Below are 7,543 nucleotides of genomic sequence, written 5' to 3'. Positions count from 1 at the left end.
GCACAATCAAAATACATACTTAAAAAATACACTATGAGGCCAGGCGGCGTTGGCACATGCCTTTAATCCCAAAAAAATACACTATGAGGCCAGGCGGCGTTGGCACATGCCTTTAATCCCAGCACTCGGAAGGCAGAGCCAGGCGGATCTCTGTGTGAGTTCAAGGCCAGCCTGAGCTACGAAGCCAGATCCAGGATAGGCACCAAAATTACACAGAGAAACCCTGTCTGGAAAAAACAAAACAAAACAAAACACAATGAACGGCTGTTCTTTTGCATACTGTTTTACTTGCCTTGATTAGGGGAAGAATCATCCTCCCAGAGAAGAGAGTTACTAACTTTTCAATTTTTTTTTTTTTTTTTTAATAAGGAGAAAACTGCTATCATGGGCAGGTGGTGGCACAATCCCAGAACCACCATGGGGGAGTGGATAGTGGAGGCTTGTTCACTTGGTGGTAACGGAGGCAAAGAGAGACACTTGGGGGCTGGAATTCCAATATTCCTTTTAAAGGCTCACCAAGGACCTGACTTCCCTTCACCCTTTATGTGTTCCACTTCCCCAGGAGTGCCACTTAAGCCAGCATGGGCTTTTGTGGGACATGTGACAGTTTAATTTCTGTATTATGTATTTCTTCAGAAGTTGATTACTTTTAAGACTTCCTGTAAGGATAGAATATAATGATCTTAATTTCTTCCTTTTTAGTGATTCATTTAATGCCTTTGATTTTTGAGGATTTTTATTGGCAATCATTACAGTATACATAGGGGAGTCTAGAACAATCTAGACTCACAGTCGCAGCTAAAGAATCAAGTTCATTATTGGCCTCTTGCTGCTGTTGGTTCCTTTGTGCATTTTTGTTTGTTTGCTTTTCAAGACAGGGTTTCTTTGTGTATCCCTGGTTGTCCTGGAACTTGCTCTGTAGAAGGTTGTCTTCAAACTCAGAGATCCATCTGCCTCTGTCTTCTGAGTGCTGAGGTTAAAGCCATGTGCCACCACAACCCTGCAAAGCCAACCCAAATACTGCAGCATTCCATGGAGAAAGTTGAGACTGTTCTTTTTGTTGTTGTTTGTTTGTTTATTTTGTTTTTGTTTTTGGAGACAGTGTTTCTCTGTGTAGCACTGGCTGTCTTGGAACTTGCTCTGTAGACGGGCTGGCCTCAAACTCAGAGAGATCTACAAGCCTCTGCCTGCCTCTGCATCCCTAGTTCTGGGATTAAAGGCCTGTGCCACCACTGCCTGGCTGTTCGTTGCTCTTGGCTTCTAACTAAGCCATGCTAATTCTAGACTCTGTGGCCAATATTCCCAATACATTCCTCTTATATGGAAATTAGAGTTGGTTTTAGTAGTTTGTAACCCAAAACTGTTAGGGACTGAATTGTGTTCCCAAAATTCAAAATTCCCACAACTAGTTCAGAATGTGACTATATTTGGAGATGGAGTATTATAAAGGAAGTAGTTAAGATGCAATGAGGTTTTCAGTATAGACCCTAATCCAATCTAAATGGAGTCTGAAGTCCTTATTTAAAAAAGAAAGCCGGGCGGTGGTGGCGCACGCCTGTAATCCCAGAACTAGGGATGCAGAGGCAGGCAGAGGCTTGTAGATCTCTCTGAGTTTGAGGCCAGCCTGGTCTACAAATCGAGTTTCAGGACAGCCTCCAAAGCTACAGAGAAACCCTGTCTCGAAAAACAAAAAAAAAAAAAAAAAAAAAAAAAGAAAAGAAAATAAAATGTAAGTTTATAAATTAATTTTGAGACAGGGTCCCACCAAGTAGCTCACGTTGGCCTTGAACTCTCCAGCCTGGGCTGGCTTTGAATTTGCCACCCTCCCATCTGAGCTTCCCAAGTAGCTGGAATTACATATTTGTGTCTCCAGGCCTGGTGTAAGAGAGTATCTCTGTGTAAAGAAGCAAGAAAGACAGAGCAGGAAGGGGCTTTCTGAGCCAAAAAGAGGCCTTAGAACAGTGGTTCTCAACCTGTAGATTGTGACCTATTTTGGGGTCTAATGACCCTTTCTCAGGGGTCTCATATCAGATATTTACATTACAATTCATAACCATAACAAAATTACAGTTATGAAGTAGCAATGAAGATAATTTTATGGTTGAGGTCACCGTAACATGAAGAACTGTGGCAGCTTTTCGTAAGATTGAGAACCACTGCCTTAGAAGAAACCAAACACAGAGATGTTGCTGTAGCTCAGCTGATAGGGATTGTCTAGCATGCCCAAAGCTTTGGGGTCAGTCTCCATTATCACAGGAGTGAGGCATGGTGGTCCATGCCTGTAATCCCAGCATTTGGAAGATGAGACAAAAGAATTTAAGGTCATCTTTGGCTCCATTGTGTTCAAGGCCAGTCTGGGGTACATGATACCTTGTTCTTTATCTTCTACAGCCTCCATTTTGTTTAAGTACAAACCTATAGTACTGTGTAATGGAAACCCTATCAAAGTAACTCTGATAAGGGATAGGACTATAGATAATGCTGTTGTGTGAGCAGAGGCTATTTTGTTCACATTCTTTAAGATAAGACTAATATAACCAACCATGTAAATTGCTGAATCATGAGTTGAGATGGTGCCTACTAGGAAATGTTTTTATTTAAATATTTAGTGCTTCAAAATACTCTGACATTCAGGCAGTCTCCTTTAAGACATTTTCCCCTCCAAAATAAACTATGACAAAAGACTTGTCAGTGTTTCAGTAGAGCATGTAAAATCTCTTTTCACTTGTCAGTTTGAGTTTCTGTACTGTAACCCTTCACTGCAACCTATACTGACATATAAAATTTTCTTAAGTGGATGACTTATCTGTTTCTATTTGAAATACTTCTGGATACCATTATAATAGCTATTATAGCATTTGTCAAGAAATCGAGATGTACAATTTCCAAATATTTTTTTTTGCTTCACTGAAGCTTAAACCATTTTTCCTGATCCCCATCAATCATGTCACTTCCCTAGTAATAGCTTTCTGATGGTTTCCCATGTCCTCTTGAATCCAATGCAAAGAGTCTGCACTTTCCTTAGCACAGTAGTGAATGATTTTCAGCTTCTGCTACTTAATTGATATTCCGAATTTGAGTTCAACTTTTCCTATTTTCTACCTTCACACACCACCCATTACTGTCTCATGCCTTACATATATGACCAAGAAAGGGAGAGAGAGAGAGAGAGAGAGAGAGAGAGAGAGAGAGAAATAAGAAGTAGTTAGCGTTTTCCTGCCTGGCCCAGTCAGGACAAAGCTCTCTCACCCGCCAGGCCCATAGACGCTCAGACCCAACCAAGTAAACACACAGAAACTTACATTGTTTACAAACTGTATGGCCGTGACAGGCTTCTTGTTATCTACTTTTTCTATCTTAAATTAACCCATTTCTATTAACCTATACTTTGCCACATGGCTTGTGGCTTACCGGTGTCTTTACAAGTTGCTTGTCATGGCGGCAGCTGGCAGTGTCTCTCCCCAGCCTTCTACTTCCCAGAATTCTCTTCTCTCTTGTCCCTGCCTATACTTCCTGCCTAGCCACTGGCCAAACAGCATTTTATTTGTACAGAGCGATATCCACAGCAAGAAGGAGAAGGAGAAGAAGACGACGACGTGTACATCACTAGAATCTTTTTGTTTGTTTTGTTTTGTTTTGTTTGTTTGTTTTTCAAAACAGGGTTTTCTCTTGTGTAGCTTTGGAGCCTGTCCTAGACCTCGCTCTGTAGACCAGGCTGACCTCGAACTCACAGAGATCTGAGTGCTGGGATCTTTAATGAACTGTTTTATTCTTCAGCCTCGGAACCCAGTCAATTCATAGCTATCCCAATCAATTCTCTGTAGAATTTGAGGCCTTACACTATTGATTTATTGTGAGTCACAAGCCTCTCTTCAGTGAGACTCAGAGGTCTGCTTCCAGCTCACAGTCTTATTTAAGGGCTGCGTCTCTCGCTTGGACTCATGATGGCTCTTTCTTTCTATAGCTTGTTCAGTTTTCTTCCCAGTTACTCCTCTCAAAGTAAGAGCTATGATATGACTTAGATGGTGGCACTCTGTTACTTAAACTTCCTTCTTAACTGTGCTTTCATCACAGGTTTTTATTTTACCAATAAACCAGAAATTTGTAATACGTTGATGATCATTCTATAGTTAGTGGTGTCAATTTTTCCTCTAACAGGTATCAATGTTTTTCTTTTTCATTTCTTCCTTTTTTAAAAAAAATATTTATTTATTATATATACAGTATTCTGTCTGCATGTGTTCCTGCAGGCCAGAAGAGGGCACCAGATCTCATTACAGGTAGTTGTGAGCCACTATATGGTTGCTGGGAATTGAACTCAGGATCTCTGGAAGAATAGTCAGTGCTCTTAACCGCTGAGCTATCTCTGCAGCCCCCCTCCTCAATGTTTTTCATACAGTTACTGTTTTAGAAGCTAAATCTAAACCCTATAAAGATTTTCATCCTTTTCTGGGGTTTATGAGTGGCCTAGGATTAGTGATTATTTGTGGCCAGACATGGTAGTGCACACCTTTCATCTCAGTCCTTGAGGGCAGAGGCAGGAGACTGTCTGTGAGTTTAAAGCCAGTCTGGTCTACATAGCAAGGTCCAGGACAATGCAGAGAAACCCCGCAGTGAGAACAACAACAATAGCAGCAACAATACCTACAAAAACCAAAGCAAACCAAGCAGACAGTAGTAACAACAAAATGAATGACGCCAGGCCAGAGAGAGGGCTCAGCTAGTGAAACCCAGGCTCACAAATAGAACATCAAAAATGAATGGTGCCTGAGTGCTGAGAATTCCTTCTTCACTTGCTGTGTAGTGGTACATCTAATTTTATGTTTAGTTGTGTTATTGGAGATGGATTTGAGAAAAGCGTCTGTGCCGAGATGGCATGAGCACCCAGACTCATGTGGAGAGTGTTCTGATAATCACACCTGATTGTCACGCAGTGCCTCAAGTTCACAACAAAGTCATGCAATAGAGGATACCGCTGAGGATGAAGGTCTCCATGTTGATGTATACATTTGTAGGCTCCTTTCCCCCAGTTTTCCTGATTACAGCTTAAAATGAAATGTAGATTTGTAATAATGTTTTGTGAATTGTGGAAAATGGGAAATGGTCAATATGGAAAAGGTATTAATGTTACCAAGCTCTAAGTTTGAAATGACACTTACTCCCCCATAATGATACTGGTTGCCCCCATTCCCCTCATCAAAAGATTAGGGAAAAAAAAATCTCTCAGCTCAATCTTGGCCTCCTGGAGGTCAATGGTGTTACTGGCACTTGTATTTTCTGAATTAAAAGTAGAAAATATGGCCTGATGTGATGGTTTGAAAGAAATGTCTCCCAAGGGAGGGGCACTATTGGGAGGTGTGGCCTTGTTGTAGGAAGTGTATCACTGTGGGGGCGGGCTTTCAGGTCTGTTTTGCTCAAGCTTCCCTCAGTGTGTCTTTCCGATGACTTCCTGCTGCCTGCAAGATTAGCACTCTCAGCTCCAGCACCACATCTGCCTGCATGCCACCATGCTCCTCATCATGATGATAATGGACTGAACCTCTGAAACTGAGTCCTCTCTATTAAATGTTTTCATTTATAAGAGTTGCTGCTGGGTGTTGGTGTTGCACGCCTTTAATCCCAGCACTCGGGAGGCAGAGCCAGGGGGATCTCTGAGTTCAAGGCCAGGCTGGTCTACAGAGTGAGATCTAGGACAGGCACCAAAACTACACAGAGAAACCCTGTCTCCAAAAAAACAAACAAAAAAGAGTTGCCGTGGTCATGGTGTCTCTTCACAGCAATAAAAACCTAAGACACCTGACAAATTTATATTCTGTTTTATTATTTATGTGTGTGTGTGTGTGTGTGTGTGTGTGTGTGTGTGTGTGTGTGTGCCTGCAGTAATCAGAAGAGGACTTTGCATCCCCTGGCTAGAGCTATAGGTAGCTGTGAACTACCCTACGTGATACTGGGAACCACACTCTGGTATTCTGGAAAAGCAACAGTGTTGTTGGATTTTCTTTTACTCTAGCTCCAGGTTGGGTGCCAAAATGTTGTTGGTTGTTTTTTTACTCTTTTTACTCTTTGCTCTTTTGGGGGCCTGCCACTCAGCTCCCAAATAATGGAGAGACTTGTTATTACTTATAAATGCTCATAGACTGGCTTGTGTCTTGCCAGCTTTTCTTAACTTTAAATTATCCCATCTACCCTTTGCCTCTGGGCTTTTTCCTTTTCTTACTTCTGTATATCTTACTTTCACTCTTATTCCATGGCTGGCTGGTGGCTGGCTGGTGGCTGGTGGCTGGCTGGTGGCTGATGGCTGGTGGCTGGTGGCTGGTGGCTGGTGGCTGGGTGGCTGTCCCCTAGTATCCTCCTCTCCTTCTTCTCTTACTCTTACGTTTCCTCCCAGAGTTTTCTCCTTCTGTTTGTTCTCTCTGCCTGCTAGCCCAACCTATCCTTTCTCCTCCCATGCTGTTGGCTATTCAGCTCTTTATTAGGCCATCAGGTGTTTTAGACAGGCACAGTAACACAGCTTTACAGAGTTAAACAAATGCAACATAAAAAAAAATGCAACACATCTTTGCATCATTAAGCAAATGTTTCATAGCATTAACAAATGTAACACATCTTAAAATAATATTCTACAACACAATGGGCATGTAACCACAAAGCTGTAACTCCATATCTCCACCCTCATTTTTCATCTTATGAGAAGGCTAAGATAGAAAATTTGAAATTGAAACATTCCTAAAAGCATTCACAACATACAGGTGTCAGACAAATACTATCAGTGTATGAAAAATATTGTGGGGTACAGAAAGTGAAATGACTTTTCACCCAGGGAAGTTAGCTTTTTAGAAAAGGGCCTTTGCAAACCATGGAAACAATTCCTAAGCAGAGCAGAGAGTGTTGGGTCCTCAGGCAGAGGAAATAGTATGTGCGTATGTCTATGTAAAAGTACATGACATTTTCAGGTAATGACTGGTTTGCTAAAGAAATGTTGAGACAGTGATAGGAGATGCAGCTAGAACATTAGGATAGATTTTATTTTAGAGTCTTATATATGACCTTAAAGAGCTTGAGCTTTAAAATGAAATTATTAGTGAGCCATTCAAGGCTTTTATAGAGATATATATGAGCTCAGATCCATATTTTAACCAAGATAAACCTGACAAAAGATAAATTAGAATGGTGAGAGACTAGACAGTGAAATCAATTTTTATGTTACTGCTGCAGAGTAGGAGATGAATGACAGCCTGTACAGATGGTAATGATTGAGATAAGGGACTCAATTGAGTTATTTAGGACTTATAAATAATCAGGGTAAATCTGTGTCAAAGCCTATGAGAGGTAAGAAGGACAGGTGGGAATTGAGGAGAATGAGTTTGGGTTTGGATAACAGGGCTGAAGATTTAGAGCAAGGAGCGCAATGGAGACATGGGGAGAGGAACACAGTGAGTTTTGGATAGGCTGTGATGGCTAAAATTTAAATATGGGTGCACAGAGAGAGGCCAGGGTAAAGATAATTTTGGATCCATTTATTACGAAGGTGTCAGTAGAACTC

The sequence above is a fragment of the Onychomys torridus genome, chromosome 4 (genome assembly GCF_903995425.1).
Source record: "Onychomys torridus chromosome 4, mOncTor1.1, whole genome shotgun sequence".
NCBI lineage: Eukaryota > Metazoa > Chordata > Mammalia > Rodentia > Cricetidae > Onychomys > Onychomys torridus.
This window is presented reverse-complemented; position numbering follows the sequence as displayed.